The sequence below is a fragment of the Microcaecilia unicolor genome, chromosome 9, assembly GCF_901765095.1.
Source record: "Microcaecilia unicolor chromosome 9, aMicUni1.1, whole genome shotgun sequence".
NCBI classification, from domain to species: Eukaryota; Metazoa; Chordata; class Amphibia; order Gymnophiona; family Siphonopidae; genus Microcaecilia; species Microcaecilia unicolor.
In genome coordinates this window covers 92,765,922-92,784,276 of record NC_044039.1, presented here as the reverse complement: position 1 = coordinate 92,784,276, position 18,355 = coordinate 92,765,922, and the positions used below count along the sequence as shown (strand labels likewise).

Here is an 18,355-nt window from a genome sequence, read left to right as displayed (position 1 = left end):
GGTTCAGGGGCACCTTACAAAAGGGGTCAGGGGGATTGGAATCAATGGTAACTTGAAAGGGGAGTAGGGGGTTGGAATTGGAATTGGGGGGGGGGGGGAGGTTTGGATGGAGAATTGGAGGGATCAGAATCGGATGTGGGCTTTGGATGGAGAATCGGGGGGATCAGAATCGGGGAGGAGTGGAAGGCAATGGGGAGGGGGAGTAGAAGATCTGCCACATGAACTGCTTAAGGCAGCTTAGGTGATCCTCTTGTCTGGGTCCAGGCCAGTATTCAGCCAGGCAGGAGCCATATGTGTTCTTATCCTCATCCTGGCTGAATATAGGCTGGGACCTAGATAAGTGACAGTGACTAGTACTTGCAGATATGCCCAAATATGTAGTGCCGGTGCTTGGACATGACCCGCCATTGAATATCCGTATCTAATTTAGCCAGCGACTGTCAACATTTTAAAAATACTCTCCACCACCACCGGTTCAACAGTGACCTGTGTGTGTATGAATCTATATCTATTGCCTGATATACCGCAAGAGAGTCAGTGATGATTATGTGGTTTACAACTTAAAATATAGGTGAAAAGTAAGGAGGGGGGGGAGGAGAAACTAGAGGCAAAATGAAGCAGGACAAATAGATAAAGGTTAGGAAGAGGAGGAACCAAAGGCTTCTGTGAAAGTAAAAAGACTTCATTTTACGCAGAGAGGGTATGTGCTATGTATTGGTAGTGTGTACTTTTGTGTGTGCATACATTCAAGTAATTTTATAAATGTCTATTTCTATATGTATAAAATACTAATTTCCTGCACAAATGGCTTGTAATACTTTCACCAAAATCCATAAATAGGTACATAAAAAAGAATATACACATACAAGCAATAAGCAGACAAATAGGGCATTGATTTTCTGACTTCAGAAAGAATTATTAATAAAACTAACTGAAACCCACTGAAGAGTTACAGTCATAGTCAAACTTCTATAGCAACAAAGTCTCTTTAAATATAGGATTTCTACCTCATCTCCCTGCAGTCTTTGCCCTGCTAGCCTCCATCTCCTCTCCCCTACTTTCCTCTTCACTTTTTTTTTCTCACATCAGCCTCTCTCACTCTTTCTCCTTTCCCTCTGCCACCCTTGCTCTCTCTCATTTCTGTCCACCACCTTCTCTCTCACGCACATTCACAGATTCTCATTTCAGTCAATCGGTCTCTTTCTTTCCAGCCACTGTCTCATTCTATGTTATAATTGTATCCCCCATCCAGTCTCTTTTATCTGTCTTCTCACCAGCCTTACTTTATCTGCATCCCTTCAGTTTTTCTCTCCCCTTTATCTACTCCCCACCTAACACTCTCCACTCTTTCTTTGCTTTAGCTCTTTCTTTCTTTACTCTCTCTGTCACTCTGTCTTCTCCCTATTTCTTCCTGCAAACGTAGCTTCTTTGAACTCAAACTCACCACCAGTTTTGTTCTCTCTGACCGTCTCCCCCCATTTACTTTTCCCCATGGTGAGTCAGTGTCTGTCTTCAATTGCTGCTTCTTTACAAAGTTTAGTTGTCTCACCTTAATCATGTGGCTGATCTTCCCACAATCAATGCATGTATGTCAACCCCTCCAGGCCAATCTAACTCTTGCCTCTACTTTCTCAATTCAAGCCTCAACAGGCTGATCTTCCTCCAACACCTTGTCTCTGTGCCAGCCCCCTTGTCCTGATGCAGCGAAGGGCGACTAAAATGATAGCGGGGATGGGATGACTTCCCTATGAAGAAAGACTAAGGAGACTAGGGCTTTTCAGCTTGGAGAAGAGACGGCTGAGGGGAGACATAATAGAGGTATATAAAATAATGAGTGGAGTAGAACAGGTGGATGTGAAGCGCCTGTTCATGCTTTCCAAAAATACTAGGACTAGGGGGCATGCGATGAAACTACAGTGTAGTAAATTTAAAACAAATCGGAGAAACTTTTTCTTCACCCAACTCATAATTAAACTCTGGAATTTGTTGCCGGAGAACGTGGTGAAGGCGGTTAGCTTGGCAGAGTTTAAAAAGGGGTTAGACGGTTTCCTAAAGGACAAGTCCATAAACCGCTACTAAATGGACTTGGGAAAAATCCACAATTACAGGAATAACATGTATAGAATGTTTGTACGTTTGGGAAGCTTGCCAGGTGCCCTTGGCCTGGATTGGCCGCTGTCGTGGATAGGATGATATGCTCGATGGACCCTTGGTCTTTTCCCAGTGTGGCATTACTTATGTACTTATGATCTTTCACTCCCAGTCCCTCTGTTTCAGGCCTCACTAGTCAATAATATTTCTGCTATTGTCAGGACTAGCCCTATCACTGAGCAACTGTGTTTTTTGTACATGGCCCCTCTCTTCAGCTGTACTTTTCGACCCATACTGACTTATGCAATGATGCCCCACAATGAGTCTCTGCATATGGCCTTGCATCTTTCACAGACTATCCCTGGCTGCTGATGCCTCTTTGCCAACCCCTGTGGGCCATTCTTCTGCTGCCACTATTTCAGGGCATGACAGCGTCAATCATTACTGCCAGCTATTACCATGGAGCAAGCCCCACTGTACATATGCAGTACAGCTAGATGCAACATGCATATTTCCCAGAACCACAAATACAGCATATTTTATTGGGTAAATCATTTACAAACTTGAACATCAACCAAAGAACAGATCATGACAAATCCATCAAAAAATTACATTCAGGTAAATAATCTTAATACAGCATATTTGTAAAATATGAAATGTTCTGCTTGTTTTGAAAAGACTTTCTTGAATTTAATGATCTAGTTAGCTTCTTTGCCAAAATGACATTTTCCAAACAGGCCAAACCATATGTGTGTGTCTGAAAAGAAAGTAAAGAATGAACACAAGGTTGTGGAGAAAGAAGAAGAAAAACAATTGGCAATGTATAAGGATACAGCATTGAGTTGAAGGCTGTACATGCTCCAGAGACTCCATTAGCAAAGGTTACACTTAGATGTTAGAATGGCTAGATTCTATGCATTATCTGAGCTCTGCCAAAGTGAAAATGCACAAACAAAAGATCTACAGCTCTTTGAAATAGAGAGGCGAAAAAAGAGAAAGCAACTGAATGTTGGGCTTACAAATGTATGCCATGGAAAATCTTTTTTTCCCTCTAGCTATTGTTCCATTGTTTTTCAGAGGCCATTAAAATGAACAGCAGGTTGTGATGAAAATTTCATTAAGCACTTGTTAAATCATTATGAGGGTGCCATATTCATAGCTTTGTTTCTTCTCCATCTAGAAAAACAAGAATAGAGCAGACATTTTTTTTCTCTAATAGAAAACTCGTGAACAAAAGTTAGGAAGTTGCAGAGATGAGAAAGTGATGTGCCTGACAAAAAGGAGGCCTTTGTGGTAAACAAGCACTGGATTTATACATGTCCATTAAAAGGAGGTCCTATTTCAACATGCCCCTTTTCTCCAACCATTATGATTTTCTAAAAAAAAAAAAAAAAAAAAAAAAAGCTGCTAATTTATAGCTTCTAAAACATGAACACATATAAAAGAACATTCAGCTTTTTTCTCTTTTTTTTATCTCAATTTCCCCTTTCCCTAATTGCAGGCTTGCTGTCTCTTTAGGCAATCATTTAATTTCCATATTATTCTTGCTTTTGTTACTTAAACACTACTTAATATTAAATATAATTTCTTCATATATTTTTCTGCAACATTTTTCAAGGCAGTTAATCTTTCCATTCCAAATTCTATTTAACCATTCATTGATTGATGGACCTTGCAACAACTTCCAGTTAGCCACACCTGTGATAAATGCAGCCGCCTCCAGAGCCAACTAACATACCTACCTCTATAACCAAGGTTTGGGAGCTATGTCAATCAAGTTCATGTGAAATGAGTCTTCTCTAGTTCATCCAGAGTATTTGCTACTGCCTGGAGTTTATCTCCTTGGATCCAGGCTCCTTCTGTAATCCAACTGTGGTTTTTATTTGGGGACAATATCTGACCACACTTGGCCTCTTGTCACCCATTGCAATAACCTCTCATTGTTCCAATGGTTTACAAAGAGCTGGCCTACAATCAAGTGACTTGCTAAACTTCCTCACCTCTACTCTGGACCCCCTCATATAAAGTGCAACTCATTAACTTAATAGGATTACCATTTTTTATAAAGCCTCCTGGATATTATTAATTATCAGTTAATACAAATATATTATATATACACTCAATCAGCTCTAACTGTGCCCTTAATTTACCCATTAGTCCAACCATGAACTTGCAACCATATCCTAATTTGTCTATTGACTTAACTATAATCATTTTTATCAACTATGGGTTCTGCAAATTACAAAATTGCCCTTGTTAACCACCTCCTCATTGGTAAGAAATCCTTTTATAACATCTCAGTGAAACTCTTCTATTAATCCTGTCCGATTAACCTAAATCATTGCTGTCTAAGTGGACCAACAAAATGTTTGCTTAAGCTCCCGAAGCCAGTTTGAGATGAACCAGGGCAGCATATCCAAAACAAACAATTAGGTAGTCACCTCTAAGTAAAAGCCAGAAAACAGCAGGAGTAGAGGATGACACAAACCACACCCCAGCCTCTATAAAGAGATGAGAATCCTTTAATGAAAGCACCAGAGTTTTTGAATGTGAACAGCCACCTGCCTCAGGGGTCACATGCGAACTTCCACATGAAGGTAAGAAACAAGTGTGCCTGGTGCAGTATTTCTAAAATAAATGAATTGGGCAATCCTGATCAGAGAAACAAAGCCATTGGAACAAAGTTCCATCTCAACAGAGGCTGGGTGCGGTTTGTGTCATCCCCTTCTCCTGCTGTTTTCTGGCTGAACCATGCCACCAACACTCCTTGCAGGTTCAAATGCAGCTGTGTTCTATAAGGATGAGACTGGGATTGACACAAGATTAGTAACTGTCCTTAAGGGCCATTAAACCCCAGCCTGACATAGCATTCAGACACTTCTGATTTCCACCTACTGATAACCACACAAGTAATCCCAATTCTGCAGTGTAAATTGCAGCCTTAGTCCCTAAGAGATGGGCTCTAAAACTATCTAGTTCTTATCCAGTCTCCCCCAACAAATGCTGTAGTTCTGCTTAAAATAGATATGTAAGCAGATGACCACCCCTGTGATCCAACAATTGACCTCCAGAGATGGTATTTGCTCTATATATGATTTTGCATTCCTCACTGGATATGTCAATCACTTCCATGCTCTTCAAAGAATCAAAACCATACCCTCTTCTTATCTATCTTGGAGTATCAAATCTCAATCCCAAAAACTAATTTTAAATACCCATACATGTTCTGATGAAAGTTCCAGAAATCCTGCATTTAAGATGGAATCAGACACAAGCTTCCCTGCCTTGAATAGCCTGAAAAATATTAGTGAAAGGAACCTGATATAGGACCATCTTAAAGATAGGCACACAACTCTAATGAAATCGAAGACCATCTTTTTCTCCTCTACTTCAACCTGCCTTTTACTTCCTTTTCTCTGCTCTATGGCTAGACACTGTGGCCTCTTGCCACACATATTTCCCAGAATGTTCCCTTGCTGTTCCTGTTATGATTCATGAAGCTCACCAATCCCAAAATTTTCCTCTCAAGCTATCCCGATGCCTGAGTCTGCTAGTATTCCCTCTATCAGCTATGAACTTTTGTAAGGATACTCTGCCTGATATTTAGCCGGCGGAAGGCTATGCTTTAACTGCCCGCCGCCGATGTTCAACTCAGATGTTCAATGCCGGATCATTCCCGGTGACCGGCATTGAATATCCGGGTTTTTTAACACCAGCTAGCACTTGACTGGTTAAGTCGATATTTAGACTTAACCGGCCATGGCTTAGCAGGCAAAGATAGGTCTGCTTTTTATGCACTCTTATTTGCCTGCTAAACTTGGCCAGTTAAGTTTCGAATATTGGGACTTAACCGGTCACACCCCCAATAGGCTCCTACTGCCGTCTTTTTTTTTGCACTAGCCAGCGGTGATAACCAGTTAAATGCCACTGAAAGTGACCAGTTATCCACCAAGATCCGACTTAACTGGTCAGCAGCCGTTCCCAGATGGTTAACTCGCTATGAATATTGGCTGGACTTTCTCTAGGCCTCTTTATGTGATGTCGCTGGAACATTTTCTGCCCACAACGATGATCACTCCACTGGACCCTGCAGTAGAAGATTATCTGAATCCTATTTCAATACCTATCCCTGAATCATAGTAACATGGAGGGGCATTTTCAATATGACACCTAAGTCTGACATTGGACATTTTGCAAAAAATATCCAAAATCTGAATAGGAAAAGAGGTCATTTTCAAAAAAGAAAAATGTCTTAAATTTTTTTTTTTTAAAATACTGTTTTGAACAAGGTTTTGTGATTTGGACCTGTGTTAATAGAAGTTCTCTTTTCAAGATGATTCGTGTTGCATCCTCCTTTCTGCAGGACACCTGTATTTCAGCTGCTTTAATATTATTTTTCACATACAGTGCTACTCCTTCACCTTCTCCATCTCTATCCTCCCTAAAGGGATTATAGCCCATTGAGGTTGTGTCCCATACATCGAGATATACTGTCTGAATTTCTCTCTAAGAATCTTCTTTCCTGCCATAGAAAAATGTAGTCCATCATTACTACTACTACTATAAATCACTTCTATAGCGCTACCAGTCGTACGCAGCGCTTTACAATTGAACATGAAGAAGACAGTCCCTGCTCAAAAGAGCTTACAATCTAAATGAGGACAAACAGACAGGACCAAAAAGGATAAGGGAACGACAGACAGAAGGACACATAAGGATAAGATAAAAGTTACAAGTCAGGAGTCGAAAGCAGCATCAAACATATACATAACATATATATATAGTAGATGACGGCAGAAAAAGACCTGCACGGTCCATCCAGTCTGCCCAACAAGATAAACTCATATGTGCTACGTCTTGTGTATACCTTGATTTGTACCTGTCCTCTTCAGGGCACAGACCAGGTAGGCCTTTAGCTCGGATTTGAAGGCAGCCAGGGATGGAGCTAGACGTAATGGCTCAGGAAACCTATTCCAGGCATAAGGTGCGGCGAGATAGAAGAAGCGGAGTCTAGAGTTTGCGATGGAGGAGAAGGGTGCAGTTAGGAGAGATTTGCCTAGTGAATGGAGTTCTAAGGAAGGAGTGTAGGGAGAGATGAGGGTGGAGAGGTAGTGAGGGGCTGCAGAGTGAATGCACTTATAGGTCAACAAGAGGAGCTTGAATTGTATACGGAAACGGATAGGGAGCCAGTGAAGTGATTTCAGGAGAGGGCTGATATGGGCATAACGACTTTGGCGAAATATTAGTCGTGCGGCAGAGTTTTGAACAGATTGAAGAGGAGAGAGATGGCTGAGTGGAAGACCTGTGAGAAGCAAGTTGCAGTAGTCTAAGCGAGAGGTGATGAGAGTGTGGATGAGGGTTCTGATAGCGTGCTCAGAAAGGAAAGGGCAAATTCTGGCGATGTTATAAAGGAAGAAACGACAGGTTTTAGCAATCTGTTGAATATGGGCAGCCTATATAACCTTTTGTTTCTATATATTGTCCCATCCTCCAGTGTATCTAAAACCCAGGGCCGCCGAGAGGGGGGGCAGGGAGGGACAAAATTCCCCAGGCCCAGGCGCCGGGGTCAGGCGCCGGCGCTGCAGTCCCCAGTCTCACCTGCCTGCCTCCTGGGCTCCAGGTCCCCTGCATTTGAAGCAGCAGTCACAGATCACCTCCCTTCAGGCTTTCCTGCCCTGTGTCCCGCCCTCGAGGAAACCAGAAGTTACATCAGGCAAGGGTGGGACACAGGGAGGGAAGGCCAGAAGAGTGGCGATCTTCGACTGCCGCTTTGAATGCAAGGAGCCTGGAGCCATGGAGGCAGGCAGGTGAGACCGGGGACTGCAGCGGCAGGGCGGCCTTGCACCGGGCCCAGCCTAGTCTCTCGGTGGCCCTGCTAAAACCTTCTTGTTGACACAAAGTTTTGAGCCATCCATTGAACTTTTCTTTCTTATGTAGTCTTTCCTCTCCTTTTCCATTGGCAGACAGTACTTCAGAATAAGCTAATATAATACTTTAGCCCCTCTCTCAGCTTCTGGAAAAACTCTTTCTGAAGGATGGCAGGATAATCTTAAGCACTTCAATGTGGAATCTGCACCTGAATTCATTAACCCAATCACTGAGTGCCCCCCCCCCCCCCCCCCACACACACACACACATTGAGAAGGGCAGGTTAGACCTGCCAGAACTAACCTTAACTGTCCTGTTGCCATGCTTTCATATCTCTAGAAGGGGACATCTCAGATCAGGAACTGTCAAAACTGGTCACTCTCCTGCCTCAGCATTATGGGGTCTTCTGCATTCCCTATACTATTATGCAGTTAAGTGCTAGTTACATAAGATCATAAGAGTAGCCATACTGGGTCACACCAGTGGTCCATCTAGCCTAGTATCTTTTTTTTCCAAACAGTGGCAAAGCCAGGTCACAAGTACCTGGCAGAAACCCAAATCGTGGCAATGCTCCATACTACAAATCCCAGGGAAAGCAGTTGCTTCCCATGTCTCTCTCAATAGCAGACTATGGACTTTTCCTCCAGGAATTTGTCCAAACCTTTTTTAAACCCAGATATGCTAACCGCTGTTACCACCTCCTCTGGCAAAGAGTTCCAGAGCTTAACTATTCATTGAGTGAAAAAATATTTTCTTCTATTTGTTTTAAAAGTATTTCCATGTAACTTCCTCGAGTGTCCCCTAGTCTTTGTACTTTTGGAACAAGTAAAAAATCGATTTACTTCTACTCGTTCTACACCAGTCAGGATTTTGTAGACCTCAGTCTTATCTCCCCTCATCCGTCTCTTTTCCAAGCTGAAGAGCTCTAACCTCTTTAGACTTTCCTCATACGAGAGAAGTTCCACCCCCTTTATCATTTTAGTTGCTCTTCTTTGAACCTTTTCTAATTCCGCTATATCTTTTTTTGAGATGCGGCAACCAGAACTGAACGCAATGCTCAAGATTGGATCATGGATCAATACAGAGGCATTATAGTATTTTCAGTCTTATTCACCATCCCTTTCCTAATAAGTCCTAGCATCCTGTTGGGTGTTAAGTAGTGTTCTATAACTTTAGCACACAACTTGTTCAATGCGTAATTGCAAGGTGTGGACACAGCGACATGGGCAGGGCATGGGTATGTCCTACATTTATGCACATAACTTACAGAATAAAGTAAGATACATGCTAAAGTGTTGCATTTAGGTGTGCATACCATGATGTCAGTGGGTGTGCCTAAATGTCAGCTTTATAATGGAATTTGGGTGCTCAGATGCCATTATGGAATTAGCGCTCAGCGTGCTGCATTGATGCACCATATTTGTGATGCCCAGTTACAGAATAGCCTCTTAGAGCAGTGGTTCCCAAATCTGATCCTGGAGGCACCCCAGCCAGCCAGGTTTGGGGGATATCTACAATGAGCATTCATGAGAGAGATTTATATGCAGTGGAGGCAGTGCATGCAAATATCTCTCATGAATATTCATTGTGCATATCCCAAAACCCTGAATGGCTGGGGTGCCTCTAGACCCAGGGTTGGGAACCACTGCCTTAGCATAAAGGCCACAATATTTTTCATTTAGACACTCTTGAAGTTCAGCTCCTCATTCTTCTGTTGCTGTTTGAAAATGGTCCATGTGTGTTGAGCTTACTACAGTTTATCTGTGCATCTGTTACCAGGATGGAGTTAAACCCAGGGTCATCTTATATGCATCATTTTAAAGTAATACCATATTGACTACTCACAGAAAAAAGGGGAAATGGTTTATAAAATGTCAATAACAAACATAATTACTTAAACATTGGATATATAACATCTTTGTAAATCAGTTATTTGGCTTAATCCGAGACTAACGAGAGTGATACATAAGAATAGAGAGACTTCAACAGGAAGTCTCACCTTCTCTTGCTAATTCAAAGTAAACTTTGCTCTTAGTCAACTCCAGTTCTGAATGTTTTTCTCTTAGCATTATTTTTTGAATGAGAACTTTTAAAATTCGTTTTCATTTTATTTCATATCTCTCTGATTTAGATCCTCATAGGTTCCTGACATTTGGATTTCTTATCATAAACTATGGAGGCTTGCAGAGAAGTTTACATTGGTTATTTAGTTGACCACAATATTTTCTTATATTAGGGGCCCTTTTATCAAAAGGGCGTTAAGCTCTAACACACTTATGAGGGAATTCTATATATGGCGACAAACAGGTGCCACTTCCACGTTGAATTTTTGGTGTGGAAAAACATTCTAATGGATGGAAGGTGTTGAAACAGGGCAGAAACAGCAGATCCACATGAAAACACACTTATATACCCATTTATTGAAATTTGCGCCTGTTTCCGTCCGGATCTGCAAAGGGTGGCATGGCCATGGAAGGGGCATGGGTGAGTTAGGGTCGTTCCTTTAAAATGCACAGGATGTTCTAGAACAGTCCAGATCCAAGCCCGACTTTTATGCCAAGATTTACACCTGGTTTCAGTTGGTATAACTCCTTTTGCCCAAAGTTGAGTTTAGATCCTGGTGCTATGCGCTATTCTATAAAGGGCACTGATTCTGGAACTCCCTTTATAGAATACTGTTCAGTGCTGATTTTTTTAGCATCAAATTTTGAATGCCATTTAATGAATCCATCTTGTAGTTTAGGAAAACCAGGCTACTGTAAAATGCATTAAAGTGTTTTGCGGCAATTTGCCTGTTTGCACATGCAAATTCGTGTATTAGGTATTTTTCAAAACTACTTCTTTGAAGAGGCATGCCATGGGCAGAGAATGGGTGTGGAAATGTTAACCAGCTAGCATGTTCACATTATTGTGTGCTAACTGGCTAACAGACAGTTAAAATGAGAGCCCTTAACACCTCATGGATCCCATGTTAATCTTTTAGAGGTATCATGGGTTAATTTTATTTACTTATTGCATTTGTATCCCACATTTTCCCACTGTATGGCAAGTTCAATATGGCTTACATATTGCTAAAAAGGCAGTTACAAAATGTAGATTTGTAGAAGTCTAGTAGATAATACAGAAGTACAATAAACGCTTAGGTTGATATATTAGCATATTGTGAGAGAGGGTAATATTATTGTTTTCCATTTCTGAATTTTTTGTGATTTATGGTGGTGTGGGATTATACAGATCCAGGGGGGAAAGACTTCTTGAAAAGATGTGTTTTCGGGTTTTTTCTGAATTGTAGGTAGTTTTCTGTGAGTTTCAGGTCTTTGGGTAGTGAGTTCCAAAGTTGTGTGCCTATACAGGAAAGGCTGGTGGCATGTGAAGATTTGTATTTTATACCTTTGCAATTGGGGTAGTGAAAGGGTTAGGTAGGTTCTTGCTGTTCTTCTAACGTTTCTTAATAGTAGATCGATGAGTTCCGTCATGTAATCTGGCTCGAGTCCATTAATGATTCTGTGGACTATTGTGCATATTTTGAATGTTATGTGAGCGTTAATAGGAAGACAATGTAAGCTTCTTAGGAGGGGTTTTGTGCTTTCGAAGCGTGTTTTTCCGAAGATGAGTCTGGCAGCCGTGTTTTGTGCTGTCTGTAGTTTTCTTATGATTTGATCTTTGCAGCCTACATAAATACTATTGCAGTAGTCTACATGGGTTAGCACCATGGTTTGGATCATGTTGCAGAATGAATTCCTGGGAAAGTAAGGTTTTATACATTTCAACTTCCACATAGTGTGGAACATTTTCTTGGTCATGTTCTTAGCATGTTAATGAGAACTTTATCTTGAAATTCAAAAATGGAAAATACCCTAAAAGTGCCACCTTGAATCTGGACTTCATACTCGCTAAAATCCCACATTAAGCCCAGATTTCACTGCGCTTTAGTAAAACGGCCTCTTAATGCATGAGGAGGGGCATTTTTGATATGTCTAAATCTTATTTTTTATGTTTTGCTCAAAATGTCCAAAAAATGGTAAAATAGTGGTTTTCTAACCAGAAAAACGTCTATCATTTTATTTTGAAAATGGCTATTTGCTAGATGCCTTTGTGCTCAGTGTATCAGTCTTTTTGGACCATTTTTGAAAAAATATATCCAGTGGAAGAATGCACAAAATCAAACCATTGGAATGTATGAGGAGTTAGCATTCTTAGTAGACTGGCCACACAGACTTCCCAGCAGAGCAATGAGGCATCCTAGGGGGCACTACAGTGAACTAAAAGGTCTCAGGTGCACATCTCACCATTACCCCCTTATATTGTATGGTGAGCCTTCCAAAACCAACCAAAAATCTACCCTTGGCTGCAGGTGTCATCTGTATGAGGGTACAGTAGGTTTTTGATGGATTTTGGAGGGCTCACATTTCCGCCACAAATGTCCAGAGGAGAATAGGAATGTAACCTCTACGAGAGTCCAAAGAAACCAATGAAGTAGATGATAACACACTGAATTCCACACGTGGAGTGTCATCAAGAGTGTTCTTTATTAAGGCACCAGAAAAGACACAAAATGGGGCCGTGTTTTGGCAGGAACGCCCACCTGCCTGAGGGGTCAAATAGAACAGTACTTAATGCACCATCAAGTACTGTTGTATTTGACCCCTGAGGCAGGCGGCGTTCCCACCGAAACACAACACCTCATTGAGTTTTTTTCTGGTGCCTGAATAAAGAACACTCTTGATGACACCTCCCCATGTGGAAGTCAGTGTGTTATCCTCTACTTCTCTGGTTTCCTGGGTCCTCTTCTCCACAGTGCACTGCACCAACCATAGGCTACTCCAGAGACCTGTTTGTTGTTCTAATAGAACTAGCCATAACATCTGAAGCTGTCAGAGAGGCCGGCATGTAATGTTTCTTTCACGTCTTTTTTTTTTGTGGGGGGGGGGGGGGGGGAGTTCTGTGACCACTGGAGGAGTAAGGGGGAGGGGGGTCATGCTTTAATCATTCCAGTGGTCATTTTGGGCACCTTTTTATAACTTAGTCGTGATTGAAAATGGTCTAGACCAAAACATTTAACTTAGCCGTGGACATTTTTACTCTTTTGCATTATGGCAGAAAAATATCCAAGATCTGGGAATGCCAAAATCCCCCCCCCCCCCCCCCAAAGATATACCCTTGTGATTTGGATAAACACCATACAAACTGGATTTCGAAAATAGCAATATGGACGTTTTGGCAAAACAAAAAAGTCTATCTGCCACTTTGTGCTGCTTTTTGTACATTTTTCTGTTTCAAAAATGAGCCCCTAAATCAAATATAAAAGAGGAACTAATGCTTTAATTATTTTTGGATATATTACTATTATTGTCTCCTCTGAAATGTCTGCTGAATAGTTTATTTTTGGTTTATTTCAACAAATAATATATGAGTATCTGGTATCTTGCAGATTTCAGGTTAAATTAATTAGATTTTGCCATAGATACAGATTAGGTGACATCTGCGTAACGAGAGCCATTTTCTGATCAACTTTTAAAAAAATATATGAACCACTTTAGTTAGAAAGGTCTTTGATTCAGCATATTAATACACAAATCTAGATAAGTGAATATGCAAGCTGTTTTTGTATGTTGATTGTACCACAGCTTTTGAAAACATTATTTATTCAGGAGTGAAGAGCCAGCCACCTGTTTATGAAGCCTCTTATCTCTAATGTTCAAGGTTCATACCCTTGCTGCATAGTAACTCTTCAATCTGGGCAGCATACACAATATTGAGCAGAAACAAATTTGTCAAGTTAGTCAGGTTCACCTTACCCACGAGACAAATATCATGAGCGTGCATATTAAAATTAATCAGACCTCCCATGCCTGTGTATATCTATGTTTAACATTGACAAGTGGTTATCAAGCAGTTCTCCTAATTAATTTGAGTACTTGGTCTTATTCTAGAGGCTACTTGGACCTCTGTAATAGGAGCTGCTTATGGAATTGGCACAGCTAACACTAGTTGTAGTGGATAAATCACGTCAAAGTTTTCTTTACCATCTGTTCCCAGAGTACTAAGACCTAAACAGTTTCCAGTGTTATTTCTTAACTACTCTAGTTTTTCAAATAAGGTATGGACCAGCTAAGGGAAAGGTGGACTTAAATGAGTAAAAAAAAAAAACATATTTACTTTCTGACTGACAAGTCCTGGACTTCATTTCTTTATCATACATTATCCATAGAAATATTTTATCTGTTTTGCTTGTGGTCTGTAAATTTTCTAGATTTGCAGAAATTGTGATTCAGGTTGCTTTATAGTTTAATTCATTCTCTTATTGAAAAGGATTTAGTTAAAAATAATCTGGGTCATGTCTTCAAACGGAGGGGTCCTTTTACTATGTTGCAGCTATAAAATGGCCTGTTTTCTTTCTCCTTTTTTTTTATATTAATGGCCATGTGCCAGTGTTGCAATTAGTGTGTGGTCATTTTTAAAAATTACCATGTGAGCACTTACCGTCACCTATTTTGTAGATGGTAAGGGCTCACGCAATATCCCTACGCTAATCAGTTGGCACATGGTAATGTAGATGCACTAATTGGTTAGCGCATTAACGCCCACTGTTCGCCCTGACAAGCCCCCTCAAAAAATAAATAGAACAGTTTTTTGGCACACAATTAACACATGCACATTTTGAAGTTACTGCAGGATGCCTGAGCCTGTCCCATGGTACTCTATTTTTAGCAGCATTAGGCACACGTTGGTGCCTGATGCAGCTTAGTAGAAGGACCCCTGAGTTTCTTCAAGTATAGAAGAGTGTATATGTACTGCTGTAGAACAATATTAAGGTCTATTAATATAATCTCTTTCCTTAAGATAAGATCTCATAATATCAATATGCAGATGATCTGGAAATACATGTTTGTTCTCTGAAATTTAACATAGTAACAGATGATAGATAAAGACCAGCATGGCCCATCTAGTCTGCCCAATAAAGTGGCTAGAGTTGTACCTGTGCTCTGTACAGAAAATAAAGGTTACCTCCTTTATGTGTTTGTTAGTGGTACAGTCGTGTTACACCTCTACTACAATCCTCTCATTGGCTCCCACTCTCTTTCCGTATCACCTATAAAATCTTGCTGCTTGTTTGCTCTCTCAATACGTCCCAACCCAATGTCTCTACTCCGCCACACAACACTGTTGGTTAAAACTGTTACTCATGCTAGGATTTGATGTTCTTTATTTTCAGTACAGGGCCCAGAGCATCTCGGATCCCAAACCTTACTGGAACGGTTTAAGGCAGATCTCAAAACTCATCTCTTTGAAGAAGCCTTCCACTCCCAGTTATTATCCCACCACTTGCTTCTTGCACCATTGGCGTGGAAATTACTCCCCCATATGATGTTTCCCTTTTTCCCATCACAATTATTGTAGTTCTCCTCCCTTCTCCCATCTAATCTACATTGTCCTTTCCTTTTCTCTCTCATCTATTTTTAGTCTGTAAGCCGCTTAGCTGGCGTTGTTGATAAGCGGAACAGTAAGTCTACAATAAACTTGAAACTTGATTTAACTTTTGCCTTGATTCCATTCTCTCGCTGCATAGGGATCCTCTGTGTTTATCAAAACACGCATAAGAACTCTAAATATAAACTGAACCACTCACATATGTTTAAGATGCAATGCAAAAAGGATTTGTACCTAAAAGAGGAGAAAAAGCCTCATAGCGTAATTCAGAGCTCAAATGCTCTCACAAACATATATAAGCTGCCTCGTAGGCATAAAAACCTCATTTGCAATAATAATTGTTGGTTATTTATTTATTGCATTTGTATCCCACATTTTCCCACCTCTTTGCAGGCTCAATGTGGTTTACAATACATCATGGATAGTGGAAGTAAGAAGAGAATAGATATTTGGTTTACAGAAGGATTTTGGGTTGCATAGTAATGGAATACATGATAGTAATATAACAGAAGGCATTATTAAACATTTCTGGATATATGTGGGGAGCTTCATATGTGTTGATCTCTGTGGTATATCTTGTCAAGGAGATGGGCCTTCAGTTGATTTCGGAAGTTGATCAGTTCATAGATCGCTTTTAGGTTGCGTGGCAACGCGTTCCAGAAATGCGTGCATTAATTTGTATTTTAGACCTTTGCAATTGGGGAAATGGAGATTAAGGAATGTCCGAGATGATTTTTTAGCATTCCTGGGTGGACGGTCCTTCAGGTCTGACATGTAGGCTGGGGCATCGCCATAGATGATTTTGTGAACTAGGGTACATACTTTGAACGTGATGCGTTCTTTGAGTGGTAGCCAGTGTAGCTTCTCTCGTAGGGGTTTTGCACTTTCGTATTTTGATTTTCCGAATATGAGTCTGGCTGCCGTGTTCTGGGCTGTTTGGAGTTTTATGAGTATTTGCTCTTTGCAGCCAGCGTAGAGTGAGTTGCAGTAGTCTAGATGACTGAGTACTAATGATTGTACCAAATTACGGAAGACAGTCCTTGGGAAGAATGGTCTTATTCTTTTTAATTTCCACATTGAATGGAACATCTTTTTAATGCAGAGAAAGAGTTTTTGTGAGAGAATTTGAGTTCCAAACTGAGCTCTAAGGCTTTTCCTCCTCTTTTATGTAGAAATCTTCTCAGGGGCAGTATTATATAAAAGTTTCTTTGGGTTTAAATTGTTAAATGTGATAAATTATAATAATTTGGAACTTTTGGCTTGTCAGATAGGAGATAGTACTTTGGAGGATACTTTAACTTTTATTGTTTTTCTTGCCCTCCTGGGAAATGAAGTAAAACCAAAGATGTTTTCTTTGATTTTATTGCCCATAATGTAGCATAGTTTAAGAACATTCTGTTGCTTGGGAATGCAAATTTGCATCTAGAAAATCAGGTGAATGAGTTATATTCCTATTTTATCAATTGTTGGCTTTACAGTATCAAGTTCCCAGAGTACACATGTACATGGTCATCAGTTAGATTTAATAACTTAAGTTTTAAACTTAAGATAAAACGGTTGCCTTTTCAGATGTTTCATGGACCCCTAATTTGTGGTCAGATCATTATACTTTATGGGCCCTGTTTACTAAGCCACGCTGTAGGCATGCTAACTTTTTAGCGCATACCAGTGGCGTAGCTACGTGGGGGCCTGGGCCCCCGTAGATTTGACCCTGGACCCCCCCTGACAACGACCCTCTCGACCCCCCTCCCGCCGCCAACCCTCCCCCACCATCATCACTGTCGCCTACCTTCGCTGGCGGGGGACCCCCAACCCCCGCTAGCCGAGGTCCTCTTCTTCCGGTGCAAGGTTTCGTTGCTGGCTGATCTGCAAGGCTTCGTTCTGTTTCTGTGAGTCTGACGTCCTGCACGTACAACGTGGAGGACGTCAGACTCACAGAAACAGAATGAAGCCTTGCGCCGGAAGAAGAGGACCTTGGCTGGCGGGGTTGGGGTCCCCCGCCAGCAAAGGACGGCGGTGGCAGGAGACGGTTGGCAGTGGGAGGGGGGTCAAGAGGGTGTCGGCGGGGGGGGGGGTCAAAGTTGTTGGTGGTGGTGGCGGCAGGGGGGGGTAAAAATGGTGGGGGAGGTCAGCAGCACCGGGGGGGGGGGTAAAATGTGCCCCCCTCACCTCGGGCTCTGGACCCCCTTCCCACCGAAGTCTGGCTATGCCCCTGGAGCATACTAATGCTAGAGACACCCATATATTCCTATGGGTATCTCTAGCATTAGTGCATGCTAAAAAGTTAGTGTGTCTACAGAGTGGCTTAGTAAACAGGGCCCTATATGTTAATATTAATTGGTACCAACTATGTAGCTAGAAAGAGAGTTCTAATCTTCTTGTATTAAAAAAAGGGGTGTCAAAAAACTAGAAAGAAAGTGGAATAAAAATAGAACTTTACAAAATAAATTATCATACAGACAGACTATTACACAATACAAACAAAAACTGAAGGAAGCTGAGGGTCACGTGATGGCAGCTTCCTGAGCGGTTGCCCTGCGTTTGCTCTCCTCCTTCAGCTCTGCTAAATTCTCCCTTTTCTTGTGTCTACCGTGAGGATATCCATCTCTTTCCTAGCGCTACTGTTGTCTGACTCACCTGTGAAACAGCTGGTGGGGCGCTGAATCTTTGTGGGAGTTACTAGCAAACTTGCTGTTAAAAATGCTGTGACAGCAGAAGGAAAGCGGGAAAAGACCCCTGACAACAAGATGGCGTCTCCACCTCCATTGGCCCTAGTATTGGAACTACATGAGGCAACAATTTGGGCAATTACCACCCATATGATGTTGAACCTGGATGATAGTTTAGCATGACATTGGGAGACGGATGTAGCAGAGCCTGTCTCGACTCATAGATTACAACAAGTTTTTCAAGCCATACACCAGATTACTTCAAATGCAGCCATTCAGAATATCCAGTATAAGCT

General features: G+C 41.3%; 1 protein-coding gene across 2 annotated transcripts in view; it reads left to right on the top strand.

The window, feature by feature from the left end:
• SOX5 (SRY-box transcription factor 5) overlaps positions 1-18,355 on the top strand; it is an 860,916-nt gene that overhangs the window by 249,306 nt on the left and 593,255 nt on the right. The window lies entirely within an intron of this gene.